The sequence below is a fragment of the Mirounga angustirostris genome, unplaced genomic scaffold, assembly GCF_029215605.1.
Source record: "Mirounga angustirostris isolate CCGP_5_RB_7025 unplaced genomic scaffold, mMirAng1.0.hap1 SCAF_13, whole genome shotgun sequence".
Lineage (NCBI taxonomy): Eukaryota > Metazoa > Chordata > Mammalia > Carnivora > Phocidae > Mirounga > Mirounga angustirostris.
This window is the reverse complement of record NW_026991721.1, coordinates 44024974-44041307: the sequence shown is the minus strand read 5'-3', so window position 1 is coordinate 44041307 and position 16334 is coordinate 44024974. Positions and strand designations below refer to the sequence as shown.

The following is a 16334-nucleotide window of genomic DNA, read 5'->3' as shown; positions in this document are numbered from 1 at the left end:
AAGCGGGAGAGCATTACTACAAAATGGTCTAACATATAATTGTTTCAGCACCAAAACTGGGGGGAGTGGGAGGGAGCAGCTCTTAACAGACCTCAGTTTTACCTCCTATCTACTTAAGAGATGTCAAATTCAATGAAGAAAATACAAGATACAATCCAATTTAGAGAACAGAGAGGAAGACCAAGAAATGAGTTGTTTTACTTTTAATGTATAAAAATGTATAAATATCTCAGCTATAACTACCATAAGGGAAAGAAATTAAAGTTATTCATGACTCATAAGCAGTTTGCCTACTTTTAATCTTCAGCGCATAATGATTAAGTAAAAATTCAAGTGACCAAACTTGGCCTTGATCACAAGAAACACCAATGCAACCATGACCATTTATCTGCTTACAATCTTTCAAAAATGTTTGTTCTAATAGGCTCAATTATTATACAAAGTAACATTGAATAAACAAATGAATTTTAGATAAGCAGTTACCCTAGCCAACAATGCTTAAAGAACAAAGCACAACACGGTCAGAGTACCCTTGGAACAGGAGAATAATACAAGGCTTTCACAATTCATACTTGCAACAAAAATTAAATAGTACTTTCAATTTGGTGTGTATGGTTCAGTTTCTGATAATAAAAAGAACTTGATCTCTGCCTTCTCTGATTCTTCTTAAATAGTACTTCATATCTGTCCTACAGCACTAAATATATTATGTACACCTTATTCCCAAAGCTAAGCTTTCTCTCTGCCCCTCAAAAAGTAGTCTGAGGGCAAGGCTTATCTGTCTTGCTCCTTTTGAATCCTTTAAAACTTCAAACACACTGGTCAAGTTCTGAACTCAATTATGTTATATTCTTAGTTTTTTTCTATTTATCTTGATATATCTACATTTTTCTATATCCTTCCAGAAATTGTTTTGATAAGCTATTCAATTCTTAAAGTTACTTCCTCTTGATGGCATCAAGTCCACACTCCTCAGAATCGTATTTTTTTTAGTTTTCAAAACTGAACCTGTCATAAAATTTCTTGTCACAGTACTACTCCACAGGTGCTCCTACCTCTCTGTGTTCATATATACTCCCTAGAGCCCATCAGTAACCAAGTCTCCTAAATCTCCAGCAATTCTACCTGTTCCTCTCCATCCCACTATCATTGTCAAAGCCGGAGTTTAAATTCTATTTCTTTTTTTTTAATTTTTTATAAGATTTTATTTGAGAGAGAGAGCATAAGCAGGTGGAGGGTGAGGGAGAAGGAGGCTTCCCGCTGGTCAGAGAACAGGACATGGGATCAATCCCAGGACCCTGAGTTGAAGGCAGCCGCTTACCTGACTGAGACACTCAGGTGCTCCTAAATTCTATTTCTTAACTAGGGGGTGCCACCTCTCCTGGAAGTATTCAGAAATTGGGGAGGGAGATTAACACAGAGATTTTACTGGCATTTAATACCAAGGATGAGGAAGATAAATTGTCCTGCAAAGTGCACCATCGGCACTTCACATTTTAAAACTGTTCCACCCACTGGGGCGCCTGGCTGGCTCAGTTGAATGAGCATGTGATTCTTGATCTCAGGGTCATGAGTTCAAGCCTCACATTGGACATAGAGCCTACTTTAAATTAATAAATGAATAAAAACAAACAAACCTGCTCCACCCAAAACTGTCCCCACAAAGAAATGATGGACTGACTGCTTCTTACCTGATGATACCTGATTTGGGGTCTCACCCACCTCACACCCCCCTTCTCTAAACTGACCACAGAATGATCTACAACACAACACTTTCACTGCTTAACCTCAATGACATCCCTACTCCTTACAGGATGGCATACACTTCCTCCTTGTCATATTCTCCCATCTCAAATCTTAGCTTCCAATACAAAACCACTTTCCAGTTTTCTGTGACGTACCTTGCTGTTTCACCCCTGCATCTTTACATTCTTGCTCATTCTTCAAAATGAATTGTCTTCCCTTCACATACCAAGGTACGCCCCAGTCACTAAAGCTAGCACATAATTCTACATAATAGAATTATCCTACACTGTATTTATTTCCAAATCATTACCTTCTAACTAGTTTGAGAGACCTTAAAAGGAGACTGCAAACATTTTTGTTAGCAATTTCCATACTCTTCATCACAAAGTTGGTAATAAACTGCTCGATTAGTCAGAAATCTGACTTAAGATTTAAGTCAGATCTTAAATGAAGCAAAAGGTATAGATTGTAGTTTCAACTACAGGATTTTATATATAATATTAGAATATATATATTCTAATGCTATAAACCAATGCTATAAACCCTTTGTGATCAACTCTCTCTGCATCACTTTGCTTCAGTTACACGGATGTCTCCTTTGCAATGCCTCCCACAGACCAAGAACTCTTACCTCAGGTGCTTAGCACTTGTTGTTCCTTCTGCCCAGAACACTCTTCTCCTAGATATCTACACTTTTTGCTCCCACACTTTATTCTTACAGATCTTTGCTCAAATGTCACCTTATCAGATGAACTCTTCCAAATAATTATACAATATAACAAAGCCTCAGGGCACTTCTCTACCTCCAAACCCTCACTATCCATCCTTTCTCACTTTGTCTGCAGAGCATTTACCACCTAACTCATCTTAATCCATTTAATATTTTTCTCTCTCAATTAAAATGTAAGTTCCATGTGGGTAAGGCTATGTTTTGTTCTCTACTGTATCCCCAAAGGCCCAGAATAGTGCCTTGTATACAGTGGTCACTCATACTTTTTTAATAAATACATTCATTTAAATAAGCATATGGACAGTCCTAGAATGACTTTTTAAATAAGCATCCAAAATGGTATTTTTTACATAGACTAAAACCAACAATCTATGACTATTTGCACAATCTGCTATTGCCAAAGGAATAAAAAACAAACCTGAGCCCATTACATGTGAAAATTTTCAAATTTCAGGTTGGAGAGGATCTAACAAATAAAGGTTTTTATTACAATGCTTATGAAAACTACAGTATACTTTAGAAACGATCACATAAAAACTGAAGGTAACTCCAGAAACTAAAATACAGCACTTCACATTAAACAGGAAGAAGAAATAAGAATTCATGCCGAGGGGCGCCTGGGTGGCTCAGTCGTTAAGCGTCTGCCTTCGGCTCAGGTCATGATCCCAGGGTCCTGGGATGGAGCCCTGCATTGGGCTCCCTGCTCTGCGGGAAGCCTGCTTCTCCCTCTCCCACTCCCCCTGCTTGTGTTCCCTCTCTCGCTGTGTCTCTGTCAAATAAGTAAAATCTTTAAAAAAAAAAAAAAAAAATTCATGTTGAGATTATGAATCCACAGTAGACCAAATACAAAACCAAAGTTATACAAATATTCCTGGGAGAAGAAACACTGAATAGTTACACCGACTCTACAGAATATACTTCCCTTATAGTATTTTAACTCAAGCAGTTCTCTAGGCAGTAATTTTTCCTCTGCACAATGTCTCTACTACAATAGCTTGAAAACGCTTCCAAGTCTGAGTTCCAACAACTGAGGAAGGAAAATGTTATCCCACCTCCAATCATTCCAAACAAGAATCACACATATCATGGGAATCTTGATAGCTACTGCTTTTCCCATTCTCAATTCAGAAGAATTCTTAAAAACCACAAACTTGATATTAAATTTCCCTTAGCAATCAAAAGGGTTCTAAATGGAAACACATCTTATATTTTCTTTTAGTTATTTACCTTAATATAAAAACTGAAATACCTTCTTGATATTACATTATTAATAATTCCTAAACCCCACACTAAAAAAAATTACTACATGGGATATAGGCTCTTTGCGTTAGGTATACATGAGAATTTATGAGGATTCTAGTACTTAAAGGGAGGAAGAAAATAGGCCTACAACAGAAACCTAAGAGCATCTTTCCAGAGACAGTGGAAGGAACCAATCCCTACTATACAAACAAAATACTCTCACTTTTATTATCTAATATGCCCCTCCAACAATGTCTGAGGTAGATAAAGTAGACATTACCTGTATTAACACAAATTAGACTTTCCGAAAGGTCAGGTCACAGAAACTCACTACTATAGTAGCGACAGATTCATGAACAGAATTAAATTTTTGTAAAAGGTAAGGGTGCTTGGAAACATATATACCAAGTGAATACCCAATTAGCCAATTTAGTGCAAGTCCTAAATCTCTAATCAATTTAAAACAAAAATGCAAAATAGAATTTTTTCCAGGGGAAAATGTCCAGCAAAATATCAAAAATTTAGTAGTAACCAATCACCAGATGGATTCATTTCCCAAGGCAGAGTTCACCAATTTTAGAAACTTAAGCCACTTAGGGTTCACTTTCACAGCAAGTCAGGCATGCACCATTAGCAGAATGCTGAGGGTGTCAAGTTCCCAACTATTCAGGCATTCACTGGACTACATATATCAAAACTATGCTGATACCCAAGTAGATTTTCTAATAAATAAACTTGGCTAAAAACAGTATTAGTAAAAACAAAAACAAAACCCCCACAATGTATCATAATCATTTGGCCAAATGCTATACTATCTTTTTTTTTTTTTTGAATTTTATTTATTTATTTATTTATTTATTTATTTGACAGAGAGAGAGAGAGAGCATAAGCAGGCGGAGTAGCAGGTAGAGGGAGAGGGAGAAGCAGGCTCCCTGCTGAGCAAGGAGCCAGATGCGGGACTCGACCCCAGAACGCCCGGATCATGATCTGAGCCGAAGGCAGTCGCTTAACCAGCTGAGCCACCTAGGCACCCCTACACTATCTCTTTCAAAAGGATCACGATGAAATATACTTTTTTTGGTGTGCATGTGTCTACATCATAAGACTGTTCTGAGGATTAGTTAATGCTGTTGGAACTATATATTAAGAAAGTCTCAACAAATACTAATTAAATACTATTCTTTTTCAGTGCTTTTATTACATATAATACACCTATGTCACATATATTAATATATAAACATAAATATTTTAAATGATTCCAAATTTGTTTTATATCAATTGCATTTTTACCAATAAACCCCTTCACCCATTTCTCCCACCCTCATTCCCCAACCACCAATCTGTCCCCTGTATCTATCAGCTTTTCTTAATATCCTCACGTAAGAGGTAACATGGTATTTGTCTTTCTCTGACTTATTTCACTTAGTATAATGCCTTGGAGATCCATCCATGTTGTTGCAAATGGCAAGATTTCATTCTTTTTTGTGGCTGAATAATATTCCACTGTGCAAACATACCACAATTTCTTTATGCATTCATCCATCAGTGGACACTTAGGATGCTTCCATATCCTGGCAATTGCACATACTACGACAATGAACACGAGGGTGTATATATCTTTTCAAGTTACCCAGAAGTGGAACTGCTGGATCATACAGTAAGTAGTTCTACTTTCAATTTGATGAACCTCCATACTGTTTTCCAAGTAGGTATACCAATTTACATTCCCATCAACAGTGCACAAGCATTCCCCCTTCTCCATTTGGTATCTGTCTGTTTGATAATGGCCACTTCAACAGGCGTGAGGTGATATCTCACTGTGGTTTTGATTTGCATTTCCCTGATGATTAACAATGTTGAACATCTTTTTACATTCCTGTTGGCTCTATGTTTTCTTTAAAAAAAAAAAGTCTATTCAGTTCATCATTTTTTAATTGAACTGTTTGGTTTTTGCTATTGAATTGTATGTGTTCTTTATATATTTTAAGTATTAACCTCTTATCAGATGTATGATCTGCAAATATTTTCTCCCATTCGGTAGGGTGCCTTTTCATTTTGTTGGTTTCATTTGCTGTGCAGAAGCCTTTTAGTATGATGCAATCCCACTTAGTTTTGCTTTTGTTGCTTCAAAATGATTTCAAAAAAATCATCACTGTGCTCGCCTCACCAGCCCATATGCAAAAAATCATCACCAAAACCTATGTCAGGGAGTTTACCATCTATGTTTTCTTCTAGGAGTTTTATGGCTTCAGGTCTTACATTCTTTAATCCATTTTGAGTTCATTTTTTATATGGTGTAACAGTGGTTGAGTTTCATTATTTTGCATGTGGCTGCCCAGTTGTCCCAGAACCATTTGCTGAAGAGACTATCCTTTCCCGGGTGTATATTTTTGGCTCATTTGTCATAAATTAATTGACCATATATGCACAGGTTTATTCATGGGTTCTCTATTCTGTTCCATTGATCTGTATCCCTACTTTTATGATAATACCATACTGTTTTAATTACAGTAGCTTTGTAATATAGTTTAAATTGAAGAAGGGTGTGTAATGCCTCTAGTTTTGTTCTTTCTCAAGACTGTTTTGTGTGTGTGTCTGGTTGTTTTTGTAAATTTTAGAATTATTTGTTCTATTTCTTTGAAAAAATCCCATTGGAATTTTGGTAGAAATTGCACTGCATCTGTAGATTGCTTTGGATAGTATGGATATTTTAACGACATTAATTCTTCCAATCCATGAGCACAGGGTACCTTTATATTTGTGTCTTCTTCAATTTCTTTTATTAAGTGCTGTGGATTTCAATATACAGGTATTTCACCTCCTTTGTTAAGTTTATTCCTAGGAATTTTCTTTTTAATGCAACTATAAACGGGATTGTTTTATTTTCCTGATAATTATCAGTACACAGAAATGCAACAGATTTTTGTGTGTTGATTTTTTTATCTTACAACTATACTGACTTCGTTTTTTAGTTAACAGTTTTTTAATGAAGTCTTTAGGGTCTTCTATATATTATGTCATCCACAAACAGTGACAGTTTTACTTCTTTCCAATGTGGATGCCTTTTATTTCTTTTCCTTGCCTAGTTGCTCTGGGTAAGATTTGCAGTACCATGTTGAATAGAAGTGGCACAGAAGTTGCATCCTTGTCTTGTTCCTGGTCTTAGAAGAAAGGATTTGAGCTTTATACTCTTGTATGATGTCTACTGTGAGCTTATGAAAGACACAATTTCACTGAAAGGACTCATTTCTTCAATCATCTAGAAAATTAGAGATACACTAAATTTGGAAGGCAAATTAAGTGGATCATCAAATGTTGCTTCACTGATCAGATCTTTGAAATCTTTCCTGGGTAGGAGTACAAATGGTAAGAACAACTATTCCAAGAAACAGCAACAAAAACAGTAGTCAAGAAACACGAGAGGACAAGAAGTTTCTGAACTTTTGCTTTTTTAAAAGTATCAGCAATATTTTTCTCATTTGGAATAAATTTGAAAGTATTTATAAAACACACAAGTTGAAATCAGACTTACGGCAAAAGAATTTTATAAAAAGAGGCACATTTGCCCTTATCATAAGTGTCAAATGTCTGGGAAATGGACTGAACAATCTTAAATATTACTTCTCCACTCATTTTTTTGTGTAAGGGGTCACAAAGTATAGTCTGAATTAAGAGGTAAATGTTACCACTTTAACTTTATAGTTTGCGGGGTCCCCCATGTGAAACACAACATTAATACTTTTACATAATTCCCCTTAGAATTAATTCAGAAATATGGTCTTCATAGACCGGCTTATACCTTAAGAAATAAGTCTAACCAACTTATTAATTGGATGTGAAAGTAAAAACTGGGAAAAGACTTACACACTACAGAATGTTCAGTACAAGTAATAAGAATTGAATTAATTTGAAAAGAGAGAGGTGCATTTCAAAGTATTAAAAAGAAATAAATATATCCAAATGGCTTTGATAAAAGTACAATGAAACTAAAGGAGCTAAGTGACAACGTGAGAGGACATGTTCAATAATGGTAAAGACAGCAGTCTTACAATGAAATACTACGAGGCCAACAAACAGGGCAAAAAAGGCTGACGGGAAAATGCTCAGGGTACATTAAATCAAAGCCATGTTAAAGAACATTACAGAGTAAGATTCCATTTTTAAAAACTGTAGATGTATAATATTTCCTGATATATACTGATGTCCTCAATAGGCTGATGCAAAAAGAACTGACCGCTTTCAAAATTATCCAGCAACTAAATTATATATGAACAGGTAGCCGAAATCAATATGTAAAAGACCTATACCACTATTATTTCCATAATTTTACAAATCTCAATAAGCACATTTCATGTCACACAGCAAATACCAATCCTATACTAACTTTTTAATTGGGTATGAAGGTAAAAACTGGGGAAAGACTCACATACCATAGAATGCTTGGTACAAGTAACAAGGACTGGGGAAAAGAATTACAAAGATGAATTAATTTGAAAAGAGAGAAGGGTGCATTTCAAAGTATTAAAAAGAAATAAAGATATCCAAATGGCTTTGATAAAAATACTAAGAAGCTAAAGGAGCTAAGTCACAATATACAAGGACATTCCAGATCCTTTGGGGAATACCATGATCAGTGGCAGAAAGGACAGCCATGATGTGTTCTTTTATTTCTTCAAGCATGTGAGGAAGAGGTGGTACACGCACAAGAGCTACATGGTGGAACAGCTGAAAATCTGGTACCCACTGTTCCAGAGGTAGGCCAATACTGTGAATATAAGTTCAATCTCTCACCATGGTAGATGAACCTTAAGTTACCTCCAAAAACCACAAAGAAAGTAAGGCAGGGCGCCTGGGTGGCTCAGTTGGTTAAGCAACTGCCTTCAGCTCAGGTCATGATCCCGGGGTCCTGGGATCAAGTCCCACATCGGGCTCCCTGCTCTGCGGGGAGACTGCTTCTCCCTCTCCCTCTGCCTGCCACTCCCCCTGCTTGTGCTCTCTCTTTCTCTGTCAAATAAATAAAATCTTTAAAAAAAAAAAAAAAAAGGCAAAGGCCCATCTTACTAAAAAAATAAGTTGCAGCTGCAGGAAAAACCGATCTGTTAACACAAGTAGATACGCTATTTCTGTCACTGGGTTCTCTGCAAAATGAACGAACAAAAGATTCATACATGTGAAAACTAAGAAATATAAAGATAACACTTTGGTAATAGCACATACTATATTTAACCTGTTTATACCATAGTAAGTTTTTCTTTCCCTTTTTTTTTAAGTTAGATTTATTCAAGTAATCTCTACACCCATGGTGGGGCTCAAACTCATGACACCTAGATCAAAAGATCAAGAGTCACATGCTACTATGGACTCTGAGAAACAAACTGAGGGTTTCAGAGGGGAGGGGGGTGGGGGGATGGGTTACCCGGTGATGGGTATTAAGGAGGGCAAGTACTGAATGGGGCACTGGGTGTTATATGGAACACTACATCAAAAACTAATGATGTAATGAATGGCGGCTAACATAATAAAATTAAATTTAAAAAAAAAGTCATATGCTTTTTTGACTGGGCCAGCCAGGTGCCCCAGTTTTTCTTTCCTTTTGACTGATTTTTTTAATCGCCATGTAAAACAAGAGGTTTTCTTCCCTTAAAAACTATTCAACAGAAAAGTTCCTATAAGCAAGCCATTAAAAATTCTCTCATTATCTGGCTATCCCTATTTATTTTAAACAAAGCTTTTTTTGAAGACACATTAACCCAAAAAGACCTCCCCTCAGTGCTAATTTCATTTGCTTATGGAGACTACCCAAAGAAATCAGTTTTTAAAAAGAGGAATAAAAAATTTAACATAGGGTGCCTGGGTGGCTCAGTCGGTTAAGCAGCTGCCTTCAGCTCAGGTCATGATCCCAGGGTCCCAGGATCGAGTCCTGCACTGGGCTCCTTGCTCAGTGGGAGTCTGCTTCTCCCTCTCCCTGCTGCTTCCTGCTTGTACCTGCTCTCTCTCTGTCAAAAACAAAACAAAACAAAACAAAAAACCAAAAAAACTTTAACATAGATTTAGGAAGTATTCCTAAGTCTGCAGTATATGTAGGATAGATCATGTAAGTGTCAAGTGTTGGGTGCTTTCAGAACACTTTAGAAAGTAACAAAAAAGAAAGGATTGACCTCCTCTGTATCTGTAGGAGAGGAAAGAAGTGGAACTAAAGAGGGACTACCTAAGAAAACAATTCAGATGGAGCTAGGTAAACAAAGCTAACCCTAAGCTACCATGTTAATACACAGCTGAAATTTAGCCTCTTAGGTCATAGCTGAACACAAGCCAAGTTTCCTGAATTGTCTGTACTTTAATTTTAAAAATGCAAAATAAATCATTTTAGTTAATGGAATCGTTACGTAGTTGCTCTAAAATTTTAATCAATATACAAGTATCTTTTTTAAATCAGTCCAATCTGTCTCTTAAAATCATCTATCATTATTTATGCATTTGCCTCTTCAACAAATCTGTTACATATACATAAATCTTACAAGAGCAGAATAAAGTTTAAGTCATATAAATACTCTACAAAAAAACACATACTCTTTGAATACTCTCAATTCACTACTACTGATTTATATTTTCAAGTGAAACAGTCATTCTTTTTTTTCCCTCATTATCAGAATGTTTTAGCCTGCTATGTAAGTTTTCTTAATAATAAAAAAGTGAAAACTTACAGCTTCTCCTTGGCGTTCTGGTGTATTCTGCATTCCTACCACTAGATGGCAGACTGTACAGCAAAACAATAGGACTGTAGCAAGAATAGAGGGATTCAGGTTTGTCTCCTTAATTTTGAGACTGTTTAGGATTCCATTCTAGTATTCCAAAGTGATGATTTCCAAACCTTGACACTCTAGTCCCATCCCAGATTCCAAATAAGGATCTTAGAGGTAAGGTAAATCATATTTTAGTAAGTACTACCCCAAAGGCAACTATTACTTCTATTAATTTTTAATTTACCAGAAAATATAATTACTTAACAGAATAAAAAAACATCACTTGATATAAGAATAAAAAAAGATTTATTTATAGGAAAACAAAATGAAAGCATTACAGTGATCCAACATAAAAAAACAATACATCCACGATATAAACACAAGGTGTTTTCATTCCCTTCTTTGAAGATCTGAAGTTTCAGAATTACCATCCCACCTGTAGGAAAGGAAACATGTAAGTATCAAGTAATTTAAGAGTAAATGCCAAAATCACAAATTCACTCTTTTTGTATTACATTCTAAGAACTTACTAATACTTCATCAGCCCAGTTAAGGAGATAAAACCAGGATTCTTAAAAATAATCTAATACTGGACCAAAAATGCACAAAACAATTTTCTAAGCAAAATAAAAAGTCAACAAACAACTCATCGTAAGTACTGTACTTACCTCCACCAAACAGTCCGGGGGAGCAGGAAAAAATGAAAAGAATTCCTTCATTCCAAGAAGACCAAGAAACAAGAATCAAAGCTTAAGAAGTTCCTCAAATGCAGTTCAGAGTACTATATAGGAAAAAAATTTATCTGGGGTCCAAGAACTGGGACTAAGTCTGGAGAAAAGTATGTTATTAATAGGAGGTGATCAACTGTCCTGGTTTTCCTGAAACAGTTCTGGTTTACAACTGTTGTCCCAGTGTCCCATTCAGATAGCACACCTTTTCACTCTCAAAAGTGACCCAGTTTGGAATATAAATTCTATGTCACCCTAGTTATAAGAGACCTAATAAAAGTCTACATGTAACTAAGGAATTAATATACTACCACCACATACTCCTGGCATATTTGCATTCTTCTTTCTGTGGTGCTGTATTCTAGCTCTTCCTCAGCCTTCCTAAAACACAAACAAGCTTCCATTCTATTCATTTTGTCCTCTCATCCCCCAACCTGTGGGCATTTTCCTAACATTAATAATCTCTGATTCTGTTTTTTTTCACCCTGAGAAAATAATCTTTTAACTTGAACAAAAACCCCTAGGCAAATGATTCTCAAATTTCTTCTCTGAAAATCAGCCTAAGGTCTTCTGGGAAGTTCGAGATACTAGAAATTTTCACCTCTATATCCAAAAATATCAGGAATATAATCTCAACTGTACCCTGAGTGTCCCTTTTCTGTTTTAAGCAATCAAGACTCATTCTTCACTCTGTTAAAATAAATTCAGTTATCTTTTGTTTTCTTCTATCTTCCACAATGTGTGACATGATGCTATACATATTTATAGATTTATAGGTGAAACAAAAGCCCATCTCTCCACTCAAAAGATAGGTGGGGGTAGAGGGAAAATAATAGGCAAAAAGTCCTCCTCATGGCTAAGTGATACTGTCAGCCTATGTCTAAAACATAAGTAAGTAAGTAGGAACCCAAAAGATTTTCATGGCTTTTCTTAACAGTTTAAATTCTGCCTAATCAGAGTGAAAAATGAATTGCAGTTAGACTTTCTGCCATAGTCTACCGCATCCAGAAAACACAAGTTCATGTCCCAGATGCAATTAGAGCAATAGAATCTTTATGATCCATCTTCCTACAGCCTTGTAAACCTTAGTATGAACAAGTAGAAATTCCGTATATTCTATAATATTCATCATATACTACAATATGCCAAATAGGCTTAGGACTTAGAAAAAGGCAACAGATGACAAAACTGCTGCCATCAGGAAGCTTACATACTGGTGGGGAGAAACAATCAGTAAACAAATGAACAAATATATGGCAGATGGTGATAAGTGCTAAGGATTTCTTAGCACTTAAGAAGGATGGGACATATTTTTGGGGAGGTTGCTAATTATACAGGATAATCAGGAGTCTTTGGATAAAGAGACTTGAAAATTACAGTAACAATGGTAGTGTGTCACCGGTGGCCTGGAGGCCTATAGAATTAACTACCATGATCAACTACCATTTTCCAGAGAGTGGGGAAGTATGGAGGTATCCTATTAATTCCACATCACACGTCTGCTTCACCCTTGCCAAACCAAAGTCTTATTGAACAGAATCTTCTCTTGTTGATTCTACAAAGCCTCCAGTTCCATGTAGATAGTAAGTAGGGACTGGGAATCTCATTTATTTATTCACACACTTCACAACTGAACAAAAGCGACCTTGGGGTAACAAAATTACACCAGCCATTTGCTACCATTCATTAAGTCCCACACTTGTGGCAAGTAGGTGTCAAAAGACCCCTCTAAACCATTAACATATGAAGGCCATTTCTAAAAACTTTTTTTTCAAACTGTTGTAAGCAGTAATGACAAATATAGTCAGAAATAGATAAGCACCAAATAATAAGCTACCTATACAGCTTTAAGTTTTTAAATAATGCTCTATAAGTGGAAAATATGAGTAATTATTAATAAATCACCATAAGATAAAGTAGAAGTATTTTTCCCAAAAAGTTTTAAACTTAAGCCTTTAAGTTTCTACAAGAAGGAATGGGCACATGGGTGGCTCAGTTGGTTAAGCGACTGCCTTCGGCTCAGGTCATGATCCTGGAGTCCCTGGATCGAGTCCCGCATCGGGCTCCCTGCTCGGCGGGGAGCCTGCTTCTCCCTCTGACCCTCCCCCCTCTCATGTACTCTCTCTCTCTCTCATTCTCTCTGTCTCAAATAAATAAATAAAATCTTAAAAAAAAAAAAAAAGGAATAATCACTAGGAGTGTTTCAACAAAAAAAATGTCCACCCTCACAAATTTCATAACTATACAACTGTTCTTATAAAATGCTATTATAACCCATTTTTGCTTATTTCTCAGCACTAAAAAAAAAAAAACCCTGATAATTTCATTTTCTGACAAATGCCTTTTTTATAAGGCTAACTTCCGAGATAAAAATCTGCTTTATAGGGGCGCCTGGGTGGCTCAGTCGTTAAGCGTCTGCCTGGGGCTGGGCCCCATATCAGCCTCCCTGCTCAGCAGGAAGCCTGCTTCTCCCTCTCCCACTCCCCCTGCTATGTTCCCTCCCTCGCTGTCTCTCTGTCAAATAAATAAAAATCTTTAAAAAAAAATATCTGCTTGGGCGCCTGGGTGGCTCAGTTGGTTAAGCGACTGCCTTCAGCTCAGGTCATGATCCTGGAGTCCCTGGATCGAGTCCCTGGATCGAGTCCCGCATCGGGCTCCCTGCTCGGCAGGGAGTCTGCTTCTCCCTCTGAGCCTCCCCCCTTCTCATGTGCTCTCTCTCTCATTCTCTCTCTCAAATAAATAAATAAAATCTTTAAAAAAAAAAATCTGCTTTATAAGCTGCCAGAATTAAGACTGAAGATGTTACTTTTTTTAACTTAAAAATTCCATGTAAATTATGCCTCAATAATGTTAAAGGAAAAAAACTCCCACTAGTTTCAATCTTTAATCTTTTTGCCATAAACTGTTTGCTGATCTAAAAAAACCTTTTTCAGAACTATGTATGACTATAGGAAGAAGTTTGGTATGTTTTATCTTAATTCCAAAATAAAGTTATTATTTGATTAAATCTATTTAAAGTCATCAAAGTATATTACAGCAAAAATTTAAGACAAAATATTTTGAGGATTATCTCTTCTATTAAAAGTTGACATGATCACAACGTATTCTGCACACTGCATAGTTAATTATGGATTTATTCTCCCCTAAATATACGCTTTAAATATTTCTCAATACAAGGTATTCGGATAAACAGACCTCTGCTGCTAGGGAATATAGAAACAATGAATTTAACACTTAATATTGTACAGAATGCTTACAATGGGTTTTTATTTAGTTCTTCTGCTTCTATGTACCAATGATAACAATAATAATAATAAAAGACTAAGAAAAGCCTTAGGTGATGCTTTCATGCAAGTAGCTATCTATTTTTAGGTGAAAGATAATATCACATATATTTTTTAAATCTATGTATTCTAACTGTAGATGGATATATAAAAAGTCCCTTAAATTTCTGAGATACTATATCTTTCTCTTGGTTTGTTATGAGGAGGCAATAAATGGCCTAGTCAAATAGCAAAGAAAAATTCAACCACCTTTCTCCCTTTTCTGGAATATCAACCTTTCACCACTTTCCTTTTGCTATGATGACAAAGGCTCCCCAAACAGGCCTTCTACCCCACTAAGAGGCTACTACTTTGAAACTACTACTTTCCAAGTATGATCTCTCCGGAAACTTGACAAATACTGGAGACCATTAACTACACTTTTTGTTGCACTGGATACCTTCCAGAATGAATGAGATTGGCAGATGGGGAAAAGTGTGTCTGTTTTTAGTTTTTTCTATTTTTTTTTAAAGTCCATTTCTCCCTGTTAGAGCTCTTTTCTGACTTACACTCATTGGATAGTCTATCCTAAGTACTATATTTCCAATCTCTGCTTCAAACAGTTATGATGAAGACACTAATCTCACTATCACTAAAGTTCGGCTCTAGGTTCTCCCATTTCTTTGAATGGTGCCATCCATGTCTATTTTCATATGCTAAGACTACACGATAACAGGATCAAGTGACATCAGAATGAGGAAAGGATCTAGAATCAAATTCCAGACTGACTACCTTTCATTATAACTTCAAGGCATGTGAGTTAGCCACTCAGTTTCAGTATCTCCATTTTAAAAATAGGAATAATTATCAAAATAGTACAGGAACATACTTAAGAATATTTTATAAACTTTAAGACAGTATTACAAATATTTGATCTTGTTAGTTTTACTTATTTTATTGATGAGTTTTCCCTTATCACTTTTCCAATACAGTATTATGAAACCACCTCAAACTCAATGACTTCTGTACTACCATCTTTAGAAAGTTTGTAAAACTCAATTTCTTCAACTGGGAAGTGTAACTATGGTTACATGAATATGTGGCAAAATCTTTATACATGCAGATCTCTTTGCACTTTACAAAGTTCTTCCATATCCTTAGTCTTCTGATTATTACAATAGCCTTGTGACAGACAAAGCAAGGGATGCTCTGTTATCTCCCTTGTAAAGATTTAAATACTTGCCTATCTAACGTAACACAATACAATGGCTGTGCTGAAACGAGATTCTTTAAAACACTCACCTTTCCACCAGAGGGATAAAGATACACAAATATTTTCTCTCAATTCTCTCTCTTCATTCCAAGTAGTCTGAGTCTTGTCATCGCCCTCTCTATTCTAAAATTCATGCATCTCTCTTCTTATCTCTCACAAATCTAATTCCTAGTACAGGGGATAACCACTTCTTGTTTGGCATAATATTTTCTGCTCCTTGGCATCATCTCCACTCTGGCTACAATCAGCTGAAGTTCACAAGGCATAAGGAAGGCATATCATTCAAAACAAGTTCACAAGGAACACGTTTCAAGAGTTTTGGACATCTCCATCTTCAAGTGCCTCAGAAATTGTAAGCTTTAATTTACACACAAGCTTTAAAAAGCCAATAAAATGTTACAAAACAAAGTCAATACACCAGATTTCAGGTGAGGAAGGCTTTTATGATTTACCATTAAAGGAACACATAAAGCAGTTTTTCAGTCACCTGACCCAGAGACGTAATCATTTCCAATTCTTTAAAAAAAAAAAAAAGGCCTCAAAAGCTATAGGTTGGGGGGCGCCTGGGTGGCTCAGTCATTAAGCATCTGCCTTTGGCTCAGGTCATGA

At 36.1% G+C, this 16334-nt stretch overlaps 1 protein-coding gene and 1 long non-coding RNA gene across 14 annotated transcripts in view; both read right to left on the bottom strand.

The window, feature by feature from the left end:
- Positions 1-16334, bottom strand: part of PICALM (phosphatidylinositol binding clathrin assembly protein) — a 110329-nt gene that overhangs the window by 76303 nt on the left and 17692 nt on the right. The gene's annotated exons all lie outside the window — the stretch shown is intronic.
- Positions 145-16334, bottom strand: part of LOC135362361 (uncharacterized) — a 33217-nt gene continuing 17027 nt past the window's right edge. The window contains exon 2 of the long non-coding RNA XR_010406944.1: positions 145-10897. This is a non-coding gene — a long non-coding RNA (uncharacterized LOC135362361). The remainder of the gene's footprint in view (positions 10898-16334) is intronic.